General features: G+C 40.0%; 1 pseudogene across 1 annotated transcript; it reads left to right on the forward strand.

Moving 5' to 3' along the window:
- The first annotated feature begins 4,205 nt into the window (after positions 1-4,205).
- On the forward strand, positions 4,206-5,306 carry LOC309819800 (annotated as a pseudogene). The gene is made up of 2 exons: positions 4,206-4,387; positions 4,623-5,306. The product of its transcript is annotated as an uncharacterized misc_RNA (transcript).
- Positions 5,307-12,766: the final 7,460 nt, after the last annotated feature.

A 12,766-nucleotide genomic window follows, 5' to 3' on the forward strand; every position in this document is an offset into this window, starting at 1 on the left:
AGGAAACAATAGCTAAGATCAATAAAACTAAAGGCTGGTTCTTTCAGAAGATAAACAACGTTGATAAAGCACTAGCCAGACTCATCAAGAAAGAAAGGGAGAAGACTCAAATCAACAGAATTTGAAATGAAAAAGGAGAAGTAACAACTGACACTGCAGAAATACAAAGGATCATGAGAGATTACTACAAGCAACTATATGCCAATAAAATGGACAACCTGGAAGAAATGGACAAATTCTTAGAAAAGCACAACATTCCGAGATTCAACCAGGAAGAAATAGAAAATATAAACAGACCAATCACAAGCACTGAAATTGAAAGTGTGATTAAAAATCTTCCAACAAACAAAAGCCCAGGACCAGATGGCTTCATAGGCGAATTCTTCTCTAAAAAACATTTAGAGAAGAGCTAACACCTACCCTTCTCAAACTCTTCCAAAATATAGCAGAGGGAGGAACACTCCCAAACTCATTCTATGAGGCCACCATCACCCTGATACCAAAACCAGACAAAGATGTCACAAAAAAAGAAAACTACAGGCCAATATCACTGATGAACATAGATGCAAAAATCCTCAACAAAATGCTAGCAAACAGAATCCAACAGCACATTAAAAGGATCATACACAATGATCAAGTGGGATTTATCCCAGGAATGTAAGGATTCTTCAATATACGCAAATAAATCAATGTGATAAACCATATTAACAAATTGAAGGAGAAAAACCATATGATCATCTCAGTAGATGCAGAAAAAGCTTTTGACAAAATTCAACACCCATTTATGATAAAAACCCTCCAGAAAGTAGGCATAGAGGGAACTTACCTCAACATAATAAAGGCTATATATGACAAACCCACAACCAACATCATTCTCAATGGTGAAAAACTGAAACCATTTCCTCTAAGATCAGGAAAAAGACAAGGTTGTCCACTCTCACCACTATTATTCAACATAGTTTTGGAAGTTTTAGCCATAGCAATCAGAGAAGAAAAAGAAATAAAAGGAATACAAATCGGAAAAGAAGAAGTAAAGCTGTCACTGTTTGCAGATGACATGATACTAAATCTAGAGAATCCTAAAAATGCTACCAGAAAACTACTAGAGCTAATCAATGAATTTGGTAAAGTAGCAGGATACAAAATTAATGCACAGAAATCTATTGCATTCATATACACCAATGATGAAAAATCTGAAAGAGAAATTAAGGAAACATTCCCATTTACCATTGCAACAAAAAGTATAAAATACCTAGGAATAAACACACCTAAGGAGACAAAAGACATGTATGCAGAAGACTGTAAGACACTGATGAAAGAAATTAAAGATGATAAAAACAGATGGAGAGATATACATGTTCTTGGATTGGAAGAATCAACATTGTGAAAATGACTACCCAAAGCAATCTACAGATTCAGTGCAATCCCTATCAAACTACCAATGGCATTTTTCACAGAACTAGAACAACAAATTCACAATTTGTATGGAAACACAAAATACCCCAAATAGTCAAAGCAATCTTGAGAAAGAAAAACAGAGCTGGAGGAATCAGGCTCCCAGACTTCAGACTATACTACAAAGCTACAGTAATCAAGACAGTATGGTACTGTCACAAAAACAGAAAGATAGATCAATGGAACAGGATAGAAAGCCCAGAGATAGACCCACACACATATGGTCACCTTATCTTTGATAAAGGAGGCAAGACTATACAATGGAGAAAAGACAGCCTCTTCAATAAGTGGTGGTGTGAAAACTGGACAGCTACATGTAAAAGAATGAAATTAGAAATCTCTGTAACACCATACACAAAAATAAACTCAAAATGGACTAAAGACCTAAATGTAAGGCCAGACACTATCAAACTCTTAGAGGAAAACATAAGCAGAACACTCTATGATATAAATCACAGCAAGATCCTTTTTGACCCACCTCCTAGAGAAATGGAAATAAAAACAAAAATAAACAAATGTTACCTAATGAATTTTTTTTTTTTTTTTTTTTTTTGTGGTACGTGGGCCTCTCACTGTTGTGGCCTCTCCCGTTGTGGAGCACAGGCTCTGGACGAGCAGGCTCAGCAGCCATGGCTCACGGGTCCTGCCGCTCCACGGCATGTGGGATCTTCCCAGACCTGGGCACGAACCCGTGTCCCCTGCATTGGCAGGCAGTCTCTCAACCACTGCGCCACCAGGGAAGCCCCCTAATGAAATTTAAAAGCTTTTGCACAGCAAAGTAAACTGTGAGCAAGACGAAAAGATAACCTTCAGAATGGGAGCAAATATTTGCAAACGAAGCAACTGACAAAGGATTAATCTCCAAAATTTACAAGCAACTCATGTAGCTCAATCAAAAAAACAAACAACCCAATCCAAAAATGGGCAGAAGACCTAAATAGACATTTCCCCAAAGAAGATATACAGATTGCCAACAAACACATGAAAGGATGCTCAACAACACTAATCATCAGAGAAATGCATGTCAAAACTACAATGAGATATCACCTCACACTGGTCAGAATGGCCATCATCAAAAAATCTATAAACAATAAATGCTGGAAAGCGTTTGGAGAAAAGGGAACCCTCTTGCACTGTTGGTGGGAATGTAAATTGATACAGCCACTATGGAGAACCATATGGAGGTTCCTTAAAAAACTAAAAATAGAACTACCATATGACCCAGCAATCCCACTATTGGGCATATACCCTGAGACAACCATAATTCAAAAAGAGTCATGTACCACAATGTCCATTGCATCACTATTTACAGTAGCCAGGACATGGAAGCAACCTAACTATCCACTGACAGATGAATGGATAAAGAAGATGTGGCACATATATACATATATACAACGGAATATTACTCAGCCATAAAAAGAAACGAAATTGAGTTATTTGTAGTGAGGTGGATGGACCTAGAGTCTGTCATACAAAGTGAAGTAAGTCAGAAAGCGAAAAATAAATAACGTATGCTAAGACATATATATGGAATCTAAAAAAAAGATTCTGATGAACCTAGGGGCAGGACAGGAATAAAGACGCAGCCATAGAGAATGGACTTGAGGAGACATGGAGGGGGAGGGGTAAGCTGGGACGAAGTGGGAGAGTGGCACGGACATATATACACTACCAAATGTAAAATAGATAGCTATTGGGAAGCAGCTGCATAGCACAGGGAGATCAGCTCGGTGCTTTGTGACCACTTAGCGGGGTGGGTTAGGGAGGGTGGGAGGGAGACGCAAGAGGGAGGGGATATGGAGATATATGTGTACATACAGCTGATTCACTTTGTTATACGGCAGAAACTAACACAATATTGTAAAGCAATTATACTTCAATAAAGATGTTTTAAAAAAGACAGTGCAGGGCTCCCTAAGACTAAGAATTGGCAAACTAGGCTGGTAGGCCCCTTGCCTGAATTTATAAAAAAAATTTTATTGGAACGATTTAAAAAAAGAAAGCAATAGACCGACTGATGGACGGACGGCTGCCCGGGACAGAAAGGCTAAATTGATTACCCACCCAGCACAGCATCTTACACGAAAAGCATAGCACTTCCTAGAGGAATATGAGCATAACAGGAAGGTTTCATTGACTCTGAATTAAACTTTTAACCTGTCCCCTGAACAGCTACAGGATTTGGAAGCTGAATCAATGTTATCAGATGAGTTAGAATTCAAACCAGAGCTCCTGTTACAGTTTGTTCAGAATACGTCCATCTCACTGGGACAGGGACTAGTAGAATCAGAAGCTAAAGACATTACTTGCTTGTTCCTCCTTCCAGTGACTGAGGCCTCAGAATGAAGTCGGCTAATGTTTCCAGATAATACTCTAAATATACTAACTCCTCCAAGGAGGTTCCTTACTGAGCTGTGTTGAGAAGCCTTCAGGTGAATGTGGGTCCAGACAGAGAAGAGACGAGGGCTCAGATTGTACAGAAGCCTCCGGAGTCTTTGTCCACTCCAGAGTCTCTTAGCTTGTTGCAAGATCTATAGCCAAGTGATAGCACTTCTTTTATTCTTCTTAACCTACCAAGAGTCTGGGCTCTTCAGCTGAACACTTCGTGTTTGTACAAGATGAGGCAAAGGATTCAGGGAATGATTTCTTCTCCAGTGAGAGCACAGACAGTAGCATTCCATGGTTCCTCCGGGTTCAGGAGTTGGCCCATGACAGTTTGATTGCTGCTACTCATGCACAACTGGCAAAGAATGTGCAAACCAGCAGCGATGGAGAAATGTCCTCCTTGGTTCTGATGATGGGCAACCCCAAGATTCTGGGCCCCTTCCTCAAATGGAGAAGAAGCTAAGTGTACAGTTGAAGGCTGTGACCAGACATTTGTGTGGCCAGCTCACTTTAAGTACCACCTCAAAACTGATTGAGGGCTTCCCTGGTGGCGCAGTGGTTGAGAGTCCGCCTGCTGATGCAGGGGACACGGGTTTGTGCCCCGGTCCGAGAAGATCCCACATGGCGCGGAGTGGCTGGGCCCGTGAGCCATGGCCGCTGAGCCTGCATGTCCGGAGCCTGTGCTCCGCAACAGGAGAGGCCACAACAGTGAGAGGCCCGCATACCGCAAAAAAAGAAAACAAAAAACTGATCGAAATGACGCTCCTTTATCTGCCCTGCAGCAGGTTGTGGGAAAAGCTTCTATGTGCTGCAGAGGCTGAAGGGGCACATGAGGACCCACAATGGGGAGAAGCCCTTTATGTGTCCTGAGTCTAACTGTGGTAAGCAGTTCACTACAGCTGGAAACCTGAAGAACCACCTGCGCGTCCACACAGGAGAGAAACCTTTCCTTTGTGAAGCCGAAGGATGCGGCAGTTCCTTTGGTGAGTATTCTAGTCTTCCAAAACATCTGGTGTTTCAGTCAGGAGAGAAGCCACATCAGTGTTAAGTCCGTGGGAAGACCTTCTCTCAGAGTGGGAGCAGGAATGTGCATGTGAGAAAGCATCACTTGCAGATGGGAGCAGCTGGGAGTCAAGAGCAGGAACAAACTGATGAGCCACTAATGGGCAGTAGTTTGCTCGAAGAGCCTTCAGTAACCAGTAAAAACCTGGTGTCTGAATTCTCAGCCCAGCCTTGGTGGAGAGTCCTTGAAACTACCGAATACCGATTCTATCCTAGGAGTTGATGATGAGGTGCTCACTGAAGGATCCCCATGTCCTCTGTCTTCAGTGCCTGATGTGACACATCATTTGGTGACCATGCAGTCATGGAGGCACCCATGTGAGGTTTCTGTCTCAACTGCCATAGATCCACAGGAGTCACTAAACCAAGGAGATCTAACTGACAGACATGAGCATGGGCGCTGACTTCTCTGATCCCAGAGCGCATGTAGTGGGAACAGGACGCTTATGGCTCACAGTCTGCCAGAACCAAAATTAATCTGTGAAGGACAAGACCCCACTTTTGCCTCTGTTCATCTTTCCTGGCCTAGAAGATGAATGTAGGAGAGCTTCTCTTCGACTACCATCTAATTCAGTCAAGGAAGAAGCAGTGAATGTGGGCTGGGTCACTGTACCTACCTCTCTTCCCACTGCAAAATTTTGGGATAGGCTTATCCCAAAAGTGAATCTGATGATGTGTTGGCTGAAGTTTCTCAGTAAGACTGTTGAGGGAAGGTTTTCCTTTGAAGAGTTTTCATCGCAGACTGAGCTGTCTTTTCACATGCGTGAACTAAATCCTGCCACCAACCATAAAACTTCACCAAGAAGTTGAGCTTTCAAGATGCCTTGTTGCTTTGTAGAAAGGAGTGATGTCAGTTCTGTTGTGACATTCTCCCTTTAGCAACCTGAGTAAGAGACTCTCTGTCACTGGTCTGCAAAAACATTAATTACTTCAATTCCTGCTTGCTCCAGGCTGAGGTACTATCTTGTCCTAAACACCTCTACTTGGCCACTTTGCTTTCTTTGTTTATGGAACATACAGTAGCATGTTTAGAGGTTGTTTGATTTTGCTTTTTGGGTTTTTTTTTTTAAGTTAAAAATCACATGATTCAGAGGTTCAATTGTTTTTCCTTTAAAAAAAAAAAACAAAACGAAACAGCCAGTCCAAAAAAAGGAAAAGCAATATATACATCAAGTTGACTTTGTACCTGTGATCTGATCCTAATATTTCCTGTGGCTATTACTTTCAGATGATGTACCTCATCCATTAAAGTTCTCAACTCACAAGAAGCAAATGCCTATCTTTTTAGAAGTTATATATCAGAGATGGTTTCTCAAAGAGGAGTTAACTTTTTAAAAAAATTTTTTCCAAAACACTAACTTTCCAAATGGACTCTCTTTCCCCAGTAGCTGTCAAGGAACACATGGTGAGTTTCCAAGTTCACAACCAGCCCAGACTCTTTACTTGCCTAAAAATGAAGATCCCAAGAATCACAACTAGATAGAGAAGACCTGTGGTCCTTCTTCCTGAAATGTCCTTGCCTAACCTCTTGGCTTGGATATCCCCTCTTCATCTTTCAGAGCCTTTGTGTTCTTGCATCTCCAATAGCCCCAGGTGGAATTAGCTGCTTTGTCTTCTGTTTCCATAGCACTTGAGTTATGTCCCTGTTTCAGCACTTGCTATCTACTATTTGAATCTGTTTATATGGCTGTCTCCTCAACTAAATTGAGTTCTTCAAGGTTAGGGCCAGAGTGGTCAGTCCTCTGGGTGATGCAAGGATAATGTGGGTGTGGAATCACAAAACAGGAGCCAGGGAGAACAAAGTTTGATAGGGAGAGTGGGAGGCACAGTCCAGAGTAACTCCTCACGCCAACCTTCACCTGCAGTGACTTTTTCCTTTTAATCTGTTCAGTTTTAATGCAGAAGGTTAAAGGCGTAAGGTTCAGGGCCAAAATATTTACCAATTTTAGTAAGATAATTTTCTTGTACAAAAATCAAGGTAATCTAAGGTTTATCTCCAACTGTGCCTTTAACCCAGGCTGACTCATCACACATTGTGTAACCAGCACTAGCACTCAGTAAAATTGAAAGCTAGGTCCCATGCTTCCTCTTCTAGCAACTGTCTTCCACCCTTTCACTTTGCTTTTCCTGAATTTGTTCTTTGCTCCCACAACCTGCCACACGCCCATCTCAGTTTATCACACTAGGACTTCCTGATTTTTTTCCACTGGAAATCACTGGGACTGAAGCCTGGTCCATTATCAGGCTTCATAATGCATCTCTGCAACTCAAATCCCACATCTCAGTGATTTGGAGGAAAGCTGAAGAGATGGCATTGCTCTTCTCCTCAGAAGAGTCGAGGCAGGTATGCGTGGCCTCACATAGAACATGGAGCCCCACCAGGAAGGCTCCATGAGTTGCCGGGTCTCATTATGTGGTACTTATAATGCCCTCATCTGAGTGGACAGTCATCCCAGTGAGCTACTAGGTGGGATAACCCATCTGTATCAGCCACCAAAGAGGATCCTAATAAGGAAAACAACTCTGCAGATATGAGACACTGTAAGACTGAATTCTCTACTTTCTATTCTTCACTCAGATTAGGAAGAAACACCCCTTCATGATCAGAAAGAGGGTCCCCTCCTCAACCTTAATTAGGCTCCCTCTACTGGGTGGGGGCATGTGGAATGTCATGAATGACATCAAATGCAGAGGCCCAGTTTGGGAATTATTGTGAATGATTCGTATGGTCCTTCCCAGAGGTCTCTGCTCTCATCTGGTGAATCATTCAGGTTTTAGTACAGACAAGGAAATCTCTCTAGTTATTTTTTTCATTTTAAAATTATTTTTAATTGTGGTAAGAGACATACAACGTAAAATTTACCGTCTTAACCATTTTTTAAAAAAATTAAGTAGAGTTGGGACTTCCCTGGTGGTGCAGTGGTTAGCAATCCACCTGCCAATGCAAGGGACACGGGTTCAAGCCCTGGTCCAGGAAGATCCCACATGTCACGGAGGAACTGAGCCTGTGTGCCACAACTACCGAGCCTGCACTCTAGAGCCCATGAGCCACAACTACTGAAGCCCGCGTGTATGGATCCTGTGCTCCACAACAAGAGAGGCCAGCGCAGTGAGAGGTCCGCACACCAGAACGAGGAGTGACCCCCGCTCACCGCAACTAGAGAAAAGCCTGTGCGCAGCAGCGAAGACCCAACACAGCCAAAAATAAATAAATAAATTTTAAAAATGTAAGTAGAGTTGATTTACGACGTTGTGTTAGTTTCTGGTGTATAACAAAGTGATTCAGTCATATATATATGTATGTATAAATATATATTCTTTTTCAGATTCTTTTCCATTACAGGTTATTACAAGATAGTGAATATAGCTCTCTGTGCTATGTAGTAGGACCTTGTTGTTTAACTATTTTATATAAAGTAATGTGTATCTATTCATCCCAAGCTCCTAATTGATCCCTCCCTACCCCTTTCCTCTTTGGTAACCATAGTTTGTTTTCTATGTCTTTAACCATTTTTAAGTGTACAGTTCAGTGGTATTAAGTACATTTACATTGTCGTATAACCACCATCACCATCCATCTCCAGAACTCTTTTCATTTTGCAAAACTGACACTCTGTACCCATTAAGCAATAATACCCCAAACTCCCTCTTTCCAGTTCCTGGGAATCACCATTCTATTTTTTATCTCTTTGAATTGGATTACCTTAGGTACCTCACATAAATTGAATCATGTAGTATTTCACTCAATGTAATATCCTCGAGGTTCATCCATGTTGTAGCATGTGTCAGAATTTTCTTCCTTTTTAAGTCTGAATAATATTCCAGTGTCTGTATATACCACAGTTTGTTTATCCATTTGTCTGTTGATGGACACTTAGATTGCTTCCACCCCTTGGCTATTGTGCATAATGCTATAAATATGGGTATACAAGTCTCTCTTCAAGTCCCTGCTTTCAATTCTTTTGGGTACATATGCAGAAGTGGAATTGCTGGATAACATGATAATTCTATTTTTAATTATTTGAGGACCTACCATACTGTTTTCCATAGCAGCTGTACCATTTTACATTCCCCAAAACAGTGTGAAAATGTTATAGTATCTCCATATCCTTACCAACACTTGTTATTTCTGTTTTGTTTTTCTATAGTAGCCATGCTAATGGATGTGAGGTTGTATAGTTATTTCAAGCAGAAAGGGAATTAGATAAAAATTGTTTGAAGTACTGAAGCAGCAAACTCTATACTGAGCTTCCAGAATGATTCCCAGAACACCATAAACTGATCCACTAGGGAAGCTATTACATTTGTCACAATTACAAAAGAGGGAACCAAAATGTTATTGGAACTACTGAGTTCAATAATAATCTACCATTACTGTCATACCAATTAACTATGACTACAACAACAACACTTAACATGACCACAAATCTTCATTAGCCTTACTTACATCAAGAGGTATTTATAGCTCATGAGCTTGTGGTTGGCTGATCTTGGCTGGGCTTGTGGTTGGGCAGCTCAAATGAGGCAGCTCTGCTCCATATGTCTCTCATCTACCTTCTGGGGCCACTGGGCTTATGGAGCAGGTTCATCTCATGGTGATGTCAGAAGCGACATCAGATGTGTAAAAAAGAAAAGTGGCAGAACTTAAAAGACAGATCTTGACAGCAATGAAATGCAAAACAGTAAATATTAGTACAGCACCTGTTATGGTTAAAGGGTCCAGTAGGACCAATTTTTAAACAAAATTTTCTTATTTTAAAACATTTAATTTTAAAATGCATAAGACACCTGCCTTTTATTTTTTTATTTTTTAATACATCTTTATTGGAGTATAATTGCTTTACAATGTTGTATTAGTTTCTGCTGTACAACAAAGTGAATCCACTCTATGTATACATATATCCCCATATCACCTCCCTCTTGAGCCTCCCTTCCACACTCCCTATCCCACCATTCTAGGTCGTCTCAAAGCACCGAGCTGATCTCCCTGTGCTTTGCAGCAGCTTCCCACTCGCTATCTACTTTACATTTGGTAGTGTATATATGTCCATGCCTCTCTCTCACTTTGTCACAGCTTACCCTTCCCCCTCCCCATATCCTCAAGTCCATTCTCTAGTAACAACCTGCCTTTTAAAGAAGTATTTTCTGGTACCGAGACTTTCCTGGTGGTCCAGTGGTAAACAATCAACCTTCCAATACAGGGGACGTGGGCTCGATCCCTGGTCAGGGAACTAAGATCCCACATGCCACAAGGCAGCTAAGCCCACAGACCACAACTACTGAGCTCGCACGCCTCAACAAGAGAGCCCACATGCTGCAAACTACAGAGCCCACGTGCCCTGGAACCTGCATGCCACAACTAGAGAGAGAAAACCCGCATGCCACAAGTAGAGAGAAGCCTGAGCGCCACAACGAAAGATCCAGCATGCCTCAACAAAGAACCTGCATGCCGCAAACAAGACCCAATGCAGCCAAAAATAAATAAATAAGATAAATAAATAAATAAATAAATATTTTTAATTATTAAAAAAAGAAATGCTTTCTGATACTAATTTTACGTTATATTATTGAAGCATTCAGTAGAAAGCTAAATTATTAATAAATTAATTCATCAAAATTAGGTTTCAGAAAGTCTGCCCTATGACCTTTTCATAGCAGTATGATTCTGTAAGAGACAAACAGGTTTAGAAACCTAGAATGAGTCTTGTTTCTAATAATGACTACTGATTGTTTCTTTTTTTCTTTTTTTAAATTTATTTTAAAATTAAAGTATAGTTGAATTACAATGTTGTGTTAATTACTGCTTTACAGTAAAGTGACTCAGTTATACATACATACATATATATATACATTCTTTTTCATATTCTTTTCCATTATGGTTTACCACAGGATATTGAGTAGAGTTCCCTGTGCTATACAGTAGGACCTTGTTGTTTATCCATTCTATACATACCAGTTTGCATCTGCTAATCCCAAACTCCTAATCTAATCCTCTCTCATCCTACTGAATTTTTCTGATAACATGAAAGACAACACTCTATATCTTAATTTGAATATTTGACCATTTTACAATAGCAGCCAAATATACATAACATATAAATGATTATTGGTATCATTAATATGATCTAATACTTGGAGTGGGGAGAAACTCTTATGCTTTCTTACATGGGCTATGTGATCTTTAATGCCAGCTCAAATTATATAGTTGAAGATAATAAAAAATACATGACTATCTCTAATCATAAAGTTCATTAAAATATATGTTGCCCTTTGACAACAAATGGATTTGTGTAATCAGCTAAAACTCACTATAGTACACACAAATACTGTGTCCAGAAAATATTCTTTGTTTTAAAAGAAACAATTTCCAGATATTGGTGAAGTTGACCAATGTCTTTTAAAACTTTGTAACTGAGACTTTCCTCTGACAGCACATTTCATGTTTCCATCCAAGTCACTTCTTGGTTATATTTTACATTGAAACCAAAAAGCATTGCAGCCTGTTTTAGAATGTAGCCGTTGATCAACACAGGAGTGTTGTTCATCTCAGTAGCAAGATGCTTCTGGGCAGGGAATGAATGACTGCAAAATACCTCATAGCAAGACAAACCAACACACGAAAACTGTGCTGTCTGGTCATTAAGATCCATTAAGTGGTCTGAGTGAGTTTCAAAAATTTATCTTCAGGAAATGACAAATAAGATAGTTTCCAGAGAGCCCTTTTTTACTGTATTCTCTTCCTGATCTGATTTTGCAGAAACCTGGTGGCATGACCTTCAGGGCATGGAGGAAACATGCTGTTTATAAATATAGTTTTTAATACATTTTAATGTTATGATCATTGATTCTTTGTTTTGAATGATATACTTAACGTTATTTTAAAGCAAGCATCAGGGAACACCAACATTATTAGGTAACTATAGAATAAAGATGATAAAATTCCTACTAAAGTTAGCTTAAAAACAACTTCACCCAAACCTTTAAGACATCTTGATAAATTCTCGGTTAGTGAAAACAAGCAGAGCAGTCAACAAGGTATTCTAGAGTCTAATCTCTTATCTACAAACTTTTGCTCCTGTTCTTCATTCTAAACAGAATTCCATAAAACTGTCTCCTTGCCCTATCACAAGCTAAATATTTTTAAAGGCAACTCAACATCTGAAGAAGTGTATGTGTGTGCGTGTGTGTGTGTGTGTGTGTACAGGGATGTCCTAGTTAGGACTCAAAAACCCAGATATCCAAATAAGCTAACCCCAATGCAGATACACAAAGCATATAAAAGAATCTCATAAAATATAGTGGTAGGAATGTACCAAGCCTGTATAAAACTGGAACTGGGGAATGGAAAGTTATCTGGAACCAAGGCTACACCCTCTACTTCCCAGGAGCCATGTGACCTACCACTTGGTCCTCTCTCTCTTAACTGGATTCTTCTACTTATCGGAACATGGTCGTCAGACATGACTTCATAGCTTGGCTTCTCAGCTCCAGTGACAACCACCAGCTAGAATGTTCCTTTATGTTTCTTAGTTCCAATTACTAAGAAAGGGACTGTGATTAGATCAACCTCGTGCCCTGTGATGGGCCCTCTTTGGGTTCTCTGGAATTATCAGTTAGATCAAAAAAGACATCACAAATATGGTTCCACAGCCATAACGGGCAGGACAAGCAAAAACAGATATGTGTAGTATGACATCTGTATGCCTGTATAATTATTACTTGTATGGTACATTACATACAGCTTCACAATATTACATTTTAAAATTTACTCTTTGTCTTAGTCAAAATTCAACCAGAGAATAGAAAACGTAGTTACATGTTAACGACAGAGGCACTTTAATACAGGAAATTGATAATACAGGTG

Source organism: Grampus griseus (assembly GCF_964374135.1).
Source record: "Grampus griseus genome assembly, chromosome: 3".
NCBI classification, from domain to species: domain Eukaryota; kingdom Metazoa; phylum Chordata; class Mammalia; order Artiodactyla; family Delphinidae; genus Grampus; species Grampus griseus.